General features: G+C 32.4%; 1 protein-coding gene and 1 long non-coding RNA gene across 3 annotated transcripts in view; both read left to right on the forward strand.

The window, feature by feature from the left end:
- LOC127723362 (golgin subfamily A member 4-like) overlaps nucleotides 1-17,806 on the forward strand; it is a 126,761-nt gene that overhangs the window by 37,652 nt on the left and 71,303 nt on the right. The gene's annotated exons all lie outside the window — the stretch shown is intronic.
- LOC127723368 (uncharacterized) lies at nucleotides 2,162-2,793 on the forward strand. The gene is made up of 2 exons (XR_007992018.1): nucleotides 2,162-2,315; nucleotides 2,714-2,793. It is a non-coding gene; the product is annotated as an uncharacterized LOC127723368 (long non-coding RNA).

Consider the following 17,806-nt stretch of genomic DNA (forward strand, 5'->3'; position numbering starts at 1 on the left):
TGGTAAATTTAAATGGGTAATTATGGTTGCAAACTCAATTGGAAATTTGAATTGAGATTATGACCATATCTTGAGGGAAAGAATTTTTTGGGGGATAAAAGTGTGTGTGGGGGGGGGGGGGGGGGGGGTTAAAAAGAAATTGTGGGGGTTCAATTTTTTCTCATTTCAGATTTCAGAAATTAAAAAGAAGTAATCTTTAATTGCACAGTATGGCGCATTAGATTTGTAAAATCTTTGACCACATTTATTTATTTGTTATGCCGAATCTAACCGTGTATTTAGATTTTTAATTTTGTGTCCAGTTTTCAAATTGGTCTACATTAAGGTCCAAAGGGTCAAAAATTTAAACTTTGTTTGATTTTAACAAAAATTGAATATATGGGGTTCTTTGATATGCTGAATCTAAACATGTATTTAGATTTTTGATTTTTGGCCCAGTTTTCAAGTTGGTCCAAATTGGGGTCCAAAATTAAACTTTTTTTTTGTTTGATTTCAACAAAAATTGAATAAATGGGGTTCTTTGATATGCTGAATCTAACCATGTATTTAGATTTTTTATTTGTGGACCCCGCTATCAAATTGGTTCATATTGAGGTCAAAAGGGTCCAAAATTAAACTTCGTTTAATTTCATCAAAAATTGAATTATTGGGGTTCGTTGATATGCCAAATCTAACCGTGTATTTATATTTTTAATTTTGGGTCCTGTTTTTTAAATTAGTCTACATTAAGGTCCAAAGGGTCCAAAATTAAACTTAGTTTGATTTTAACAAAAATTGAATTCTTGGGGTTCTTTGATATGCTGAATTTAAACATGTGTTTAGATTTTTGATTATGGGCCCAGTTTTCAAGTTGGTCCAAGTTGGGGTCCAAAATTAAACTTTGTTTGATTTCAACAAAAATTGAATATATGGGGTTCTTTGATATGCTGAATCTAAACATGTGTTTAGATTTTTTAGTATGGGCCCAGTTTTCAAGTTGGTCCAAGTTGGGGTCCAAAATTAAACTTTGTTTGATTTCAACAAAAATTGAATATATGGGGTTCTTTGATATGCTGAATCTAAACATGTATTTATATTTTAGATTTTTGGCCCAGTTTTCAAGTTGGTCTACATTAAGGTCCAAAGGGTCCAAAATTAAACTTTGTTTGAATTTAACAAAAATTGAATATATGGGGTTCTTTGATATGCTGAATCGAAACATATATTTAGATTTTTGATTTTTGGCCCAGTTTTCAAGTTGGTCCAAATTGGGGTCCAAAATTAAACTTTGTTTGATTTCAACAAAAATTGAATATATGGGGTTCTTTGATATGCTGAATCTAACCATGTATTTAGATTTTTTATTTGTGGACCCCGCTATCAAATTGGTTCATATTGAGGTCAAAAGGGTCCAAAATTAAACTTCGTTTGATTTCATCAAAAATTGAATTATTGGGGTTCTTTGATATGCCAAATCTAACCGTGTTTTTAGAATTTTAATTTTGGGTCCCGTTTTTTAAATTGGTCTACATTAAGGTCCAAAGGGTCCAAAATAAAACTTAGTTTGATTTTAAAAAAATTGAATTCTTGGGGTTCTTTGATATGCTGAATCTAAACATATATTTAGATTTTTGATTTTTGGCCCAGTTTTTAAGTTGGTCCAAATTGGGGTCCAAAATTAAACTTTTTTTTTGTTTGATTTCAACAAAAATTGAATAAATGGGGTTCTTTGATATGCTGAATCTAACCATGTATTTAGATTTTTTATTTGTGGACCCCGCTATCAGATTGGTTCATATTGAGGTCAAAAGGGTCCAAAATTAAACTTCGTTTAATTTCATCAAAAATTGAATTATTGGGGTTTGTTGAAATGCCAAATCTAACCGTGTATTTAGATTTTTAATTTTGGGTCCTGTTTTTTAAATTAGTCTACATTAAGGTCCAAAGGGTCCAAAATTAAACTTAGTTTGATTTTAACAAAAATTGAATTCTTGGGGTTCTTTGATATGCTGAATCTAAACATGTGTTTAGATTTTTTATTATGGGCCCAGTTTTCAAGTTGGTCCAAGTTGGGATCCAAAATTAAACTTTGTTTGATTTCAACAAAAATTGAATATATGGGGTTCTTTGATATGCTGAATTCAAACATGTATTTATATTTTAGATTTTTGGCCCAGTTTTCAAGTTGGTCTACATTAAGGTCCAAAGGGTCCAAAATTAAACTTTGTTTGATTTCAACAAAAATTGAATATATGGGGTTCTTTGATATGCTGAATCTAACCATGTATTTAGATTTTTTATTTGTGGACCCCGCTATCAAATTGGTTCATATTGAGGTCAAAAGGGTCCAAAATTAAACTTCGTTTGATTTCATCAAAAATTGAATTATTGGGGTTCTTTGATATGCCAAATCTAACCGTGTTTTTAGATTTTTAATTTTGGGTCCCGTTTTTTAAATTGGTCTACATTAAGGTCCAAAGGGTCCAAAATAAAACTTAGTTTGATTTTAACAAAAATTGAATTCTTGGGGTTCTTTGATATGCTGAATCTAAACAAGTGTTTAGATTTTTGATTATGGGCCCAGTTTTCAATTTGGTCCAAGTTGGGGTCCAAAATTAAACTTTTTTTGATTTCAACAAAAATTGAATAAATGGGGTTCTTTGATATACTGAATCTAACCACGCATTTAGATTTTTTATTTGTGGGCCCTGCTATCAAATTGGTTCATATTGAGATCAAAAGGGTCCAAAATAAAACTTTGTTTGATTTCATCAAAAATTGAATTATTGGGGTTCTTTGATATTCCAAATTTAACCGTGTATTTAGATTTTTAATCTTGGGTCCCGTTTTTTAAATTGGTCTTCATTAAGGTCCAAAGGGTTCAAAATTAAACTTAGTTTGATTTTAACAAAAATTGAATTCTTGGGGTTCTTTGATATGCTGAATCTAAACATGTGTTTAGATTTTTGATTCTAATGCAATTTTTATGTACTTAGTAACCACTTTTTTCATTGGCTAAAAGTTGCCGTAAAATCCACAGTTGACCAGTCGTAACTAAGGAGGGACCCGCCATTTTGAATTGATTGAATCAACAAATGTTCGATTTCTACAATATAATTGCAAATTAAATAACAGCAACCTCAAAATCACCTTTTTAATGTGATTTCATCCAAATTTGAATCGTAGAGGTAACGTAATAACCTCCAGTTTGTAAGTTTTCATTTGTATGACGTCAAGTTTAGCAATAACGTCTTTGTACAAAAATCATTCATAAAGTTTCGCGGATTTTGTTTTTATTTCAAATTTTTACAGTTTTTCAAGCTCTAACGTATTATTTCTTTTTGTAATGCATTAGAATCGGAATAACAGTACTGTAGTTGAAGAGTTGCCACCGTCAATTTTGATTTGACGGTCGCAAACTGACGTTTTACTGTCTCCGCTACGCGTTGACGCCAATTGACGGTGCAACTCTTCAACTACAGTACTGTTATTCCTTAATTATGGGCCCAGTTTTCAAGTTTGTCCAAGTTGGGGTCCAAAATTAAACTTTGTTTGATTTCAACAAAAATTGAACATATGGGGTTCTTTGATATGCTGAATCTAACCATGTATTTTGATTTTGGACATTGGACCATAATAGGTAAATTAAAAAAATTCAAGTTCTTAGACCACATTCTTTCTGTGTCAGAAACCTATGCTGTGTCAATTATTTAATCACAATCCAAATTCAGAGCTGTATCAAGCTTGAATGTTGTGTCCATACTTGCCCCAACTGTTCAGGGTTCGACCTCTGCGGGCGTATCAAGCTGCGCCCAGCGAAGCATTTTATTAAAGTGTTATTTTCATTAACGAATATCCAATTAAGGCATGATTTTGGTTTTGTTTAATTCACTTTTTAGCTCACCTGGCTCAAAGGGCCAAGTGAGCTTTTCTCATCACTTGGCGTCCGTCGTCCGTCGTCCGTCGTCGTCTGTTGTCGTCCGTCGTTAACTATACAAAAATCTTCTCCTCTGAAACTACTGGGCCAAATTTAACCAAACTTGGCCACAATCATCAGTAGGGTAAGCAGTTTTAAAAATGTGTTTGATGACCCCGCCTTCCAACCAACATGGCCGACATGGCTAAAAATAGAACATAGGGGTAAACTGCAGTTTTTGGCTGATATCTCTGAAACTAAAGCATTTAGAGCAAATCTGACAATGGGTAAAAATGTTCTTCAGGTTAAGATCTCTCTGCCCTGAAATTTCCAGACGAATCAGACAACCCGTTGTTGGGTTGCTGCCCTTGAATTGGTAATTTTAATGAAATTTTGCAGTTTATGTTTATTATCTTAAATATTATTGTAGATTGAGATAAACTGTAAACAGCAGTAATGTTCAGCAAAGTACGATCTACAAATAAGTCAAATGACCAAAATTGTCAATTGACCCCTTTAGGAGTTATTGCCCTTTATAGTCAATTTTTAACAATTTTTCTTAAATTTGTGTAATCTTTTACAAAAATCTTCTCCACTTAATCTACTGGGCCAAATAGAATTAAACTTAGCCACAATTTTCAATAGGGTATCTTGATTGAAAAATGTATCCAATGACCCTGCCATCCAACCAACATGGCTGCCATGACTAAAAATAGAACATAGGGGTTTTCTTTAGAAGTCTATGGGAAAATTGTAAAAAAACAATTTCAAATAGTCACAACTTGAAAACTAATTTAAATTATGATAAGGGGTCTTCAGTAACTATTGTAAGACTACAATGGGATGACTTGCTTTTAATTTAACTACTGGGACAAATCAAACCAAACTTGCCTCAATCGTTATTAGGTATCTAATACTATTTATTATGATTTTAATCTTATTTTTCGTGATTTCCAAAACCATAGTAGATACAGGTGAGCAACACAGGCTCTTGAGAGCCTCTAGTTTATTGGTAACGTGGTACACTTTCGTCTTCGTTTTATTTCTAGTTCTGTATTTCTATTTTGCAGTAACATATAAGGAAAAGATCTTTTTAACTCTTATCTTAATCTGCCTCTCGATACATTCATTAAATCAAACAAAAACAAAAAGCATACTCTCATATTTTGCTGATAAAAATTATTTGAGCGTAATGTTTTAACACGGGATTTTTGTGAAACGGAGTTAGTTTTGATCAATCTAAAAAACGGTCTGTGTATACTTTTTCTTAAATCCTTGATGACATAGATCATCTGATCCCCCCTTATATGACAATATTTATTAATCAATGCAAAATATTCTGTACGTATAAAAACAGTCATAATAATAAACTAAATTAACAGATCTTTTTTTCATTTAAACGAGTCTTAAATAATTTGCCTGTTTCATGAAGACATCAAGACCGATTGCTTTCTGCTATTTTAAAATTCAAGATGACAGAAGATCCCATTACCACCTTAAGGAATACATATCAATGTATGATGCAAGGATAGTCAATTACAAATCGTCTTTACTACATTAAAAGGCAAATGAAATATATATAACGGAGAGTATAATTCGAACTAATTCGTTCACTTAAATAGACACTTTGCAAATACTAATTTTAAGCTAAAGAAGGTAGAATCTTCTGTGTGCTAATTTGACTGTCATAAACTAGGCTACAAAGCATACAATTGCTGTTTTTATTAAGTAGGATCGACGAAGGATATAGCTTTCTTGTACTGCAAAAAGTCAAGTTTATTGATTTCAGTATCGAATTTGAACCGTTTCATTGTTTGTTTATAGTAACAATATATTTTATAGAAGTTTTAAATGACACACACAAATTTGGTTGTATAGACAGCAACTATCTGTTAGATATATAATTTTATGATATATAAACAAATGTGTGGTGTTCCTTGAAACTATGGCATATTGTAGTCTTGAACACTACAGATACTATAACTGTATAAAATTATAAAGAAGCAAGAAAATACCGAGGTGGTAATCAAAGACCATACCGGTATGTTAAAGAAAGATACATAAAATAAGTTGCAGAAAGATACATAACACCCTGGCTTAAAGAAAAAAAAAACTAATAAATTAGAAACAGTTCACAATAAACCATTCAGAAACACAAGTTTGACCATCACAAACTAGAGAGAGAAAACATAAATTAACCAGGGATGAACTCACGTGCTCCGAAAGAGAAAGCAGTTAGAATAATCCATAAATGATATAAATAAACTACTACTGGTACAAACATAATATTGGTGTTCTGGGTCATTATCTAAATGTTTATCTTATAAACATGAACTGTTTCATACAAACAATAGTCACAGTACCTAAATTCATTCATGTTTGTCTTGTACTTCTAACTATTTAAGTAGCAGTACATACGTACGGTTGTAATCCTTGAACTTTTTATGACTTTCAGATAAAGGATCAACAAAGAGATACATTAGTAATACATCTAATTACCCATGCTAATTCTTCTATCTGCATGTGTTGGGAGAAGCGTAATCGGGGTCAGTTACTTATCTTAACATGTTTCTGTTTATTCTTGAATAATTAAGATTACTCTGCGTTTGGCATTGCTATCTCTGCTTTTTACTCGTTATATGTATTTATAAATCTTTAATATCGGTAATTAGATATAAGAAGATGTGGTATGAGTGCCAATGAGACAACTCTCCATCCAAGTCAAAATTTATAAAAGTAAACCACTATAGGTCACAGTACGGTCTTCAACACGGAGCCTTGGCTCACACCGAACAGTAAGCTATAAAGGGCCCCAAAAAATTACTAGTGTAAAACCATTCAAACGGGAAAACCAACGGTCTAATCTATACAAAAAACGAGAAACGAGAAATACTTATGAACCACATCAACAAACGACAACTACTGAACATCAGATTCCTGACTTAGGACAGGTGCAAACAAATGCAGCGGGTTTAAACGTTTTAATGACTATTTGAAAACCTTCTGTGTATATAATCTGTTTCATATATATTCTGAATCAACATTATTTTCCAAACTCATTTCATATTATCAAAGTGTCCTTTGCGTTTAAATAAATTATTGTTTTCAAAAATGATGAACAGAAATGACCAGCATATATGTTGCCCTGCGTTGTTTATTATATGACATTTATATTGGGTTTGGTATCACTTTCCCGATTGATTTTTAATGAGATTTCTGCTTGCTAAAGTTATAAAGATAGAGATACACCCAGAAAAGCGCTTCGGACGCATGAAATTTATAACGTTTTGTTTTCATTTTTTAAGGCTCATACCTTCATTTTTTTAATTTAAAACTAAATCGTTAATCCATTTTTGATCGATTGTAAGTTAGTGAAAATATCATACGCTTTTACTGAACCACTTGAAATAACCCGACTTTTTAATGATTTAAGCGTTAACAGTCTATAACTTTTGCAGTATCATTACACAATAGTTTTGATTATAAGGGCATTATCTGTTAATTTCATGTAATTCGATTTTACCCAAGTTCTTGGCGTAGAAAATCCTTAGTATTTCGAAAATTTCGAAGTTTTGTAAACAGTAAATTTGAAATTATGGCCCTTTCAATGATAATTGTTGTTAACACAGCAGTGCTGATTCCTTGGCTCGTAATAACCTCAGGGAGGAAACCTCCACCAACAGTGGCATCGACCCAGTGGATGAAATAAACTCATCAAAGATATCAGAATTAAACTCTTGTACGCCAGAACATGAATGATTTTGTGTGGGCCGGATCAGTCCGCGAAATGGTTAATCCTTGTGTCTCCCTTGTTTCACTTTTCAACGTTGGCATTCTTTTCATTCAAATGAATAAACATGCTCACCACCACATGCTGAACACATGCACAACCACCTTCACTAAAGGTCAAATTAAAGATTGCACAATACGGATTCAAATGAGTTGAATTATTAAATTGTAAGCCAATAATACACCAGTGATGTTTTTTAACTTTGTTTTGACCAAAACTTAATTAAAGTGACTGCTAATAGCGAAATATTATTTCTTTATTCCGCTTTATAAATGTTTGAAACCAAAATAATCATATTTTATGTGTTGTCTAATTTGTGACTTATGCCCCTTTCAACTTACTAGATAAAATATTCGTATGCAGTGACTCAAGTGTAAAATGTTCATACCAGTAACTTTAAAAGACGACAAAGTACAAAATAACTTCTGATTTACAATTGTAACGCACTTTACTGTCTATACTTTGCATGTTCAATTTGGTTAATTGAAATTGACAAGTCTGCCTAAAATAACCTGCTTTTCTAAATCTGTTGACTTAATAATATGAATTGTTTGTTCCTCTTATGAGAAATAATTGACATGTTTGTTTATTGCTAAATGGTTCACTGAACAATGAACTACTAATTTACGTTATTTTTGTGTTATATATTAGAAATGTAGAAATTCATCGTGGTTGGTAACGACATATGACTGTACTTGAGTTAAGGGAGACAACTTGATGTATGTTGCTTTGAATTCACAATTCCTACATATCACCAGTCCCTTAGCCAATACTGCGGTATTGGCATGAAAATGAAAAGAATTATGCCCCTTGGAAACATTAATTATATGAAAAATTGCCTTATGAGAGCACTAATGTGTACAATTCTTGCCAGATGTTTATGAAATCTATATTATAGTTTATATCATCAATTTACTTGATGAGTTTAAAAGTCAGTGTCGATCAATTATTTTAAAAGAGTTATGCCCCATGAAAATGTTGATTATACGGAAAGTTGCAATGTTATCGCTCTCATGTGTTCAATTCTAGCCAGAATTTTATGAAACTTATATCATAGGTTATTATCAGCAATATCTTTGACATTTTCGAAATAAGTTCTGATCAAATATTTTTAACGAGTTATGCCCTTTGGAAATATAAGTTATAATGGAAATCACCTTGTATTTGCTCTGGAGCTTTCATTTCTCCTAGGATATTTATAAAAAGTTTTAAAAACAAAAAAAAAAAGTGCTTTTTTTGTTATTGTCCTTGTATCTTAGATATATGAAATATGTGCAACGCGGGGGACATTGAAACTCTGTTCTTTTATTGGTTTTATCAGCTCTTCAACGTATGTATTAGATTTTGGATTTTCAGATATTTTGGCCTCTAACATCACTGAAGAGACATTAATTGTCATAATGAGCATCTGATGCGACACAGTTGGTACCGGTTATGTTAGGTGTAACTGATTTAAGGAATCAGTAGATCTGAGATTTATTTTTCCTTTTGACCTTTAACATCATGGAAAGCAATTTAATTAAAATCAGAGCTTTCACTTTATTCCGCAAAATTAGTATTTTGTTGCGTGTTAGATCTTAAGTCATCCTCTAAGGGATCAAGTTTACATGATCTTGTATTCCAGTCCTTATTCAACTAACTCAAGTGACACGCTGATACTTTCATTGCAAATGTTTACCCGCTAGCATAGATTGACACAATTGAATTAAAAAAAAAATGAGTATCACTAATTTGCGGGTTGCGGGCTACAGGTTGTGGGATGCAGGTTAAAGACCGCAAGGTATGGTAATGATCTTTGCTCTGTGTCTATTCTGCCGATACTCTGTAATTTGTTTAAATAAATAAATTTTGAAAGTTACAATATTAAAAAATTCTAACTTTTTATCTTTTCTTTAGATTAATATATATTTGTGAACCTAGAACTAATAAATATTTCCTTCTCATTCTATGTTTATAATATATCGATTGAGTCCTATTCTCGGTTGTGACATATTGATTTGAGTGTGGATTCGCACGCTTACTCTACCGACGCATCCGTTCTCGTTTTCTTTTATGAGAGTCCAACCAGCTTTGGTTTGTTATCTTAGTTTGTTTGTTTTTAATCGATTTACGAGATTTGAACATTGGTAAAGTACTATCGTTTTAGTGTTCCTTCATCTATAATGTCTGTTTTGTTCACGCATCGTTGTAAATATAATGGAATTTGATAAGACTGTCGTACAAGTGAGAGGTTTAGCGCTATAAAACCAGGTTCAATCCACCATTTTCTACATTTGAAAATGCCTGTACCAAGTCAGGAATATGACAGTTGTTGTCCATTCGTTTGATGTGTTTTGTCATTTGATTTTGCCATGTGATTAGGGAATTTCCGATTGAATTTTCCTCGGAGTTCAGTATTTTTGTGATTTTACTTTTTTCATCATGAATCTTCTATGGATATCTTTGCAATGTCGAAGATGTATAAATCATGTCTTTACCAGACAAACGGATAGTTCTACTCATATTGTATTTCTAAATCATTCATTTCAATTGTCCTTTTCTCTTCGACTTATAAGTTTTGAATGTGCGCTTGGTATCGTCCGCCTATTTTTTTTTTAAATCAAATTGGTAGTCAGTGGTTTCTTTGTACAAATACAATATGTAGTATGTATTGAAAACATTTTCATTGTCGCCTAACGTAAGATTGCACTTAAATGTTCATCGGTGAGTCACAAGCCCTTATATTGAAGACAAAGACAGTTTCGTGTTCTAAATTCTTTAATGCTCTTATTTTCTAAACGAAACTGTGAATAATTATATTTAAATACGAAAAGCAAGAACGATTCTTACATTAAGGGTTGGCACTTTTCAAATCTGCCAATAAGGCCCCGCGTATTGTTTTTTTCATTTGAATTCGACATAATGAATTCAATATTTTCAAAGCATAGCACGAATGTATATTTCAATACTTATTCAATGTAGCATATTTTAAGTTACGTTGTATATAAATTCGATTTAAATATAGTATTTAAAATAATAATCTGTTAAAGTAATCTTTTAACAATGTAGTTTTTATAATGAGCAAAAACTAAGTCTGTATTTATCATAAAATAATACTTTGATTGACAGTTAAATATTTTCAGGATATGATTTCAGTGGTAATTCAATTAAGTTAGTTTTACTGAAGCGTTAGGTCATACGTTTATTAAATCATAACTCTCTAACTCTTACACCATATAAATTTTTTTTACCTAATTGCTTGTTCAGCGGTAGCAGCATTAATAATGAATCCCTTAACCGCAAGAAAACAAATTGCAAAACACCCGTGCCTTACGAAAACGACTGAACAAGGAAACATACTTCATAGCCTACTACACAATCACACATGCCACTGTTGTGAATACGGTAAGGGGTTCGACCCTCAACTTAACGATTTGACGAACTGTCAAGGTGAGGTGAATCTTTCTGCATGTGACCGAACTTTGCTGGCAGGTATTTGGTGTCTTATCCCGGGTATACCCGTTTCCTATGCATACATATAATAACAACACTACAAGTAAAAAAATTTGAAACGAAAGTAAATAAGACGATTCTAAAACACAACAAATAAGCGAAAGCAATAAAAAAGAGAGGCGAAAGATACCAAAGGGATATTTAAACGTATATGTCGAGAAAAGAACTGACAATGTCAGGACAAAAAAACGAAATCGATTAAAAGGCAAATAACGGTACAAAAACTAAAGACTGAGAAACAGGAAAGAGAAGTGAAAGATACCAAAGGAATATTCAAGCTCGTAAGTCGAAAACAAACTGACAATGCCATGGCACAAAGCGAAGAACGACGAAGAAAAACAACAGTACACAAAACACAACATAGAAAACTAAAGATTGAGTAACATGAACTATACCAAAAACCGGGGATGATCTCAGGTGCTCTGGAAGGTTAAGCAGATCCTGTACCACTAATAGCACCCGTGGTGTTGCTCATGCAAGTACAAACCCGGCGATAAGTCTAGTTCAGTAGGTCTCACATTCGAGGAAAAGAGAACAAGATTGTGGTTAGGACAATTAGAACATATCCGTCGTAATCTGTGAAACAGATATTCCATAACGGTCAATCAACTTGTGACTTGTGTAAAGCAAATTGTATTCATGTATGTTGGTTAAAAATAGCACGAAATAATGAACAGATTATCCGGTACATTATTATTTTTCATGTTGGATGGTAGTCTTCATCTTCAACAATAAACTATGTTTAGACAGAACAAACAATAAAACACGGAATAGACGTAAATAGGACAATACCATTTCAGATATATGGACTAATGACAAATATAGGACTATAAAATAAACTTCAAAGTCTTGAACTCTCAGCTTGATTTCGTTCGATAAAGTTTTGTGCTACTCTTTTATCTTGGTCCAAATCAGATTCTTAAAGAAAGTTATGTCAATTGTAATTGCAGTAAGTATCCCCATTAATTGCTGATATATAAATTGCTTTCGAATTTTGAGGAAATATCTTTATTACTTTTAGATATGAACACTACACGTAGAAATAATGTATGCTTCTTATGTTGAAAAGTGATAGATAAAATGCATCACAGTAGGGAAGTAGGGAAGTACACTTAGAATCAAAAATTAGAAAAAAATGGTTGTGGGCGGTATTTTATTTTGTAGTCCTCAACATCTATTGATTATTTCTTTAATACCTGTTTGATGAAAATCTGTCATAATCAATCAATTAATGTAACAGTTTCTTCCTTAAGTTTGAACTTGTTTTGTTAAAATTTACTTCTATCGCATTTACCACTACGAAGGCAAATACACGATTTAGCTCTCAGTTGTGGGACTGCTACGCATGCCCAAAACTTGTCTGCTGGAACACTCGTTTAAGGTATCGACCCCGAGAAACGGCTTCAAAAGTCACTGGTTTTATTGGTACTACTGGTAGTGTACTTTCCGACCGGATATTTGTAATTTTTGTTTACATTTTTCTAATAATTGAATTAGTATAAATTTCGCAGTTTTTATCATTTACTGTTGGCAGCCCATGTCACAAATTGTTTTTCTCAATCTACATTTTTGTTCCGTTGATTCAAGAATCACATTAAACCAGATTTATATTCATCAGAGGAAAGGTAATTTTATTTTGAATCAAAGAAGCATACATGAAAGGCATTACTTCTGCGTATCGTTTTTGTATATGATACAGGCGCCTATTGATTCTTTATTTGTATCTCAGATCTGGTATTAGTTTCACCAATTATCGAATGTTTTTAATTCTTGTATCAATTTGTTGCTAATTGCTCTATATGCTCTCCTGAATTACCATTCAGAAAGTGTATGTACCTTTTGCCTGTTTATATCGTTACAGCTTAAATGAGTGTATTCAAAGTACAATAAAGTCATGTTTTCTTGTTTGTAAGATGGATAGATAATTGATGCGACAGTGATTTTCAGATCCCGTAAATCGATTTGGAAGAGATGAATCAAGGTAACAAACAAAAAGTGAGGAAATCGCATGAACTCCAAGAGGAGCGAGACCCGGTTTCGTCGACAGGGTAAACGTCTCCAGCTATGCATGCATCACCCGACATGCGAATTCGCACTCAGTCAAAATGTCCAGATCGAGAATAGAACACAATCGGTAAAATTACAGATCAGATGACTGTACTTGTATCTAAAAATCTAAGATCGCGAAAACATTTACTAGTGAGTTGAGAAAACGACACATCGTATCACCCATTGCTTTAATATATAAGTATTTAGGGGGCAAATTGTAATTTTTACCAAATGTGGAAACAAGTTATTTAAAGTGGTTTATATTTGAAGAGTTGAAATTTCGCGAATTTTAGGGCCACAACTGTTGGCGAGGTTTTAGTCTAGCGTTTTGGTTGACACTGATTCTAGAAATGCTTGAAGATCAAATATATCGCAAGGGGTTCTTGCGATTTTATCTTTATCGACAAATAGGCGAAAAGAAACCCCTGACCAAAACTTTTACGCAACCTGATTGTATATAAACTGGCTGTTTTTGATGACACAATTTCGTTTTATTTTGAAAGGAGATTCTCGTCCTCCTGAACTCAGTCGTGGAGACGTTATTGCAAATTAGTGACAGAAGGAGACATTGACTACAATACGGAGCATAACCACGGTTTTCTTTGGGTTAATGTTACTCAATCTTTTGTTTTCTTTGCGGTGTTTTGTTGGTCTCTTTTTCTTTTGGCAACGGTGTTGTCTGTCTGCTCATCTTTGCTTCGAGTTATAGTGTTTGATTTAACGCATGGTATCTTTACCCTTTTTATTGATCCAGTTAACGTATTTTCTATCCGATCTAACCAGAACCTGACTTGAATACTAGATCTTGATCATGAATATGTAAGCTGTAAAGTATCTAAAGGCTTCGATTCGAGACAAATATCAATGTTCAAGCAGTTAACACACATTATAAATACATTTTGTTTGTATATATATCGTACTCAGGCATTCATCAAAGTTCCATTTTACCTCTAGAAACACCTGTCTCTTTTGTTGACTTAAACCATCTGTTGCTACAGTTTCTCATGCTATTTGGCTTATATCCATGGAACTTATAATTCATAAAAATTTGTAAATTATTCTTTGAAGATGTGTACTTTGGCATATTGATTGTTTTGTTGTCGAACGATAAAGAAATGCTGCAAATATCTGAGACTAAATATTCTGATTTCTTCAATTTCGGATAGTTATTTACTTTGGCATTTACAATATTTGTAAACAGCTTCATTCTTTTAACTTAACAGATTGAATTTTGCAAGAGCTTTTTTCGAATAAGATGCATGGACAGTCAAGACATTCGATTACTTCTAACAAAATCTCGGTTTGAAATAAAAGCCATAGACTCAACTACCTTTCTTTATGTACAATTGGTGCGTCGGGTTATATATCACACATGGGTTTATCTAATACGCTTGAGCAAAACCTAGAATGAAAAAGAATGTGTTACTTAATAAAGATAAGCAGCTGTATTATGGTTGCTACTAAAGCAAAGGATGAAAACAACTACAGGTCATAGTATGGCTTTCAATGAATAACAAAACCAGTACAATAGTATAGTTTATATAATGCCCCTGATAGTCAATTGTGAATTAATATTCTAAGAATACTAAAACTGCCTAATGTAAGCTAATAACATTAGAACCGAATAGGAAACAAACATCATGTTTGCAACAGAACAAAAACAGCTTTTTTTATACATAATTTTTTTGTTGCGATATTTTTTATGTCTTAGTGCATTCTTAGACAATATTGACAATATAGGTTAGTGGGTCAAATAGATATCAACGATACAATTATCTCGCTCCATGAGGCAATACAAATTCCTAAAATTATCCTTTCGTATCAAAGAACATAAATTTACTTGAAATCTATTCCATTACTGTTTAAGATTGAATAATCTGCTTGAAGAAATGTTCATGTATCTAAGAAATCAGTATTGGGTGGATTGCGGAAGAAAGATTTCCGTCTAAATGATCATGTAAACACATCATATTACCGGCTATCGGCACGGCAGATGCAATAGGTAACACAGATCAAAGTCTGTTGTACACGATTGCAAAATCCATTGTATTGCAATTGCAATGGGAAATGCAGATATAAGTCTGCTGAACACGATAACAAAACAATGGTTTTGACAGTTGAAATCGGGAACACAGATCTTATTGAATCTGCCGTAACGATAGCGGGAAAGAGGGTGTGGTAAATGAAAATGTAAAGTTGGATTTATAGAAGACGTTTTGCTGATCAGCTAATTTGTGTTTTACTTCATTGAGTGCACTATTATACTGTGTAAATTTTGTAGCTTTCTTATATGAATTTGCACAACATCTTCTTTTCATACAATACAAACAACAAATTAAGGGGACATAACTCTATTCAGAGGTGCACTTTTTCTTCAATCGGGTGGAAAAGAAAATGAGTTAACAAAAGGTCAATAAAAATCCTAAGTCGGTAAGTATGCAGAACTATAGAACAAAGCTATTTTCACGAACATCAATCAAATGGTAAATTTCAGTTTCGACAATTGTATGGTTCTTACAAATACAAAGAGTTGTCGTATTCGTTTGATGCTATCAAAATTGTGTTTTTTTTTTTGGTTTTTTTTTATTGATTTTTTGTTATCTTAACAAATTATAAGTTAGATGCATATGATAACATGCGTTAGAATTGACCGTACTGTCAATTTTGATAATACGCTACTGTTAAACAAATAGGGGAAAAAAACTCGAAACAAAAATTGTTATTACTAATATACATTTCAGCAAAGTGGTATCAATATCAACATTCTGTTGGACAAATCTATGTCAAATGATCTCGTTGATAGCTTGTACACACCTTTATCATCTCTAAAGACATACAATTCCGTAAATACAGTTCTGTAAAATAAATATTCCTAAAATACCGAATTTCTAGCAATTTTTAAATTCTTTCTCCAATGTTTTTGTAGACTTTTTAATCAAGCGAGATAAAAATCGAATCAGTTAATCTTATCAATGAAATCATACAGGTTAAACCACCATCGATAAACCTCAAGCATCTGGTTACTCCACCTCATCAACTTCAAGCCTGATTGTTTATCATAATTACTGTATCACGTGACATTAAACGAGGTAAAAACCAACACCTTGAGTAGAAGTTAATTGTTCTCCAAAGTTTAAGGAATTATTTTGTTATTTGTCAGTGGCAATGGAATTTATTTTATAAAATGTTCGAAAGGTAAGACAAGTTAATGTTTTATGTCAACATTACAACTTCCCCTGCTTTAAATGATTACTGACCGGAATTACAAGTTCATCAGTCTAACGCGACTAATGATCAGCATTACAACTTCCCCTGCCTTATGGGAATTATGAGTTCGACTTTTCTATTCGTTTGATGTGTTTGAGCTTTTGATTTTGCCATTTGATAAGGGAAATTCCGTTTTGGATTTTCCTTGGAGTTCGATGGGTTTTTTTTGTTATTTTACTTTTTATTTGTGGATAAAATCCTAAAAGCAAATAGAATTGCAAAATATTGTATTCGAAGAATAATTCAAGTTTTATTTACTTAATGATATTATGGTCAATCCAAAAGGATCGAATTCAATAATTAAGTAAGAGGTCTTTCAGCAAATCGATTTTATATTTTAGTAAAGCATGATAAATGCATAATATAGTATTGCATTTAATGACATATTAGTGTAAATTAAAATAGCTCTTGTCATCATTTTAATACAGATTTTCCAAAGGTATATTCCAACACTTGTCTCAGTCACTGACCGTTTACATATTTCATTTGAGTTTTAATGTTTGTATCAGTTTGTAAAACAATCCTATATTTGTACAGATGTTGACCCACCCTGATTAACATGGTTTACCAGGAAAATCTAAGCGAGGCAACATTACCTACACTTCAAAGTTTTAATTGAACAGTGGGATTAAAATGGAAACGGGTTTGCATGGCCTCAATATTTGTGTTTGTATTTGTCAGTGTTTTTCAAAGACGCCCAAACTGACCCGGCTATTCTTTGGATTATCAATGGTTTTAAGTTTCATATAGTACTAACCATACCTTCCTTTTCTTCCGGAAATAAGAACTGATAATGTAACCTGGGTATAAAAGAAAGAACAGGTGCCAGCTGAACAGGAAGGAAAACCTATTTTTATGAGCTTCATAAATTTCAAGTTTATTGTGGACATTTTTAAAACATTTTCTTCTCAGTCGGATTTGTACTGTACTAGAGTTTAACCTGCAGCTGACTTATGTTATCGTCAATTTATTTCCCAGAGAAACCATATAAGAAATATTTCCCTGGGGAACAATACATATCAATCTATCACCCTTGACAAGTTAACAATAGAGTATCTTGTTTTTGGGTTTTGGTAAGAGGTAATCGAAAATTATCCATGAAAAAATGTAGCAATTAAAACTATCTGGGTAGAAAACAATTAAATGTGATTGTTATTCAAATAAAATGTATAAAAAACCACAAAGAGTTCAAATCATGATTTAGTACTGCTACTGAAATTCAGCTGACCCTATATATCTAAATAATCCATCATAGCAGAGGGATATTATAACGAACTGGGAATAGGTAATAGACACCTTGAAAAAAAATACAC

The sequence above is a fragment of the Mytilus californianus genome, unplaced genomic scaffold, assembly GCF_021869535.1.
Source record: "Mytilus californianus isolate M0D057914Y unplaced genomic scaffold, xbMytCali1.0.p SCAF_13, whole genome shotgun sequence".
Taxonomy (NCBI): domain Eukaryota; kingdom Metazoa; phylum Mollusca; class Bivalvia; order Mytilida; family Mytilidae; genus Mytilus; species Mytilus californianus.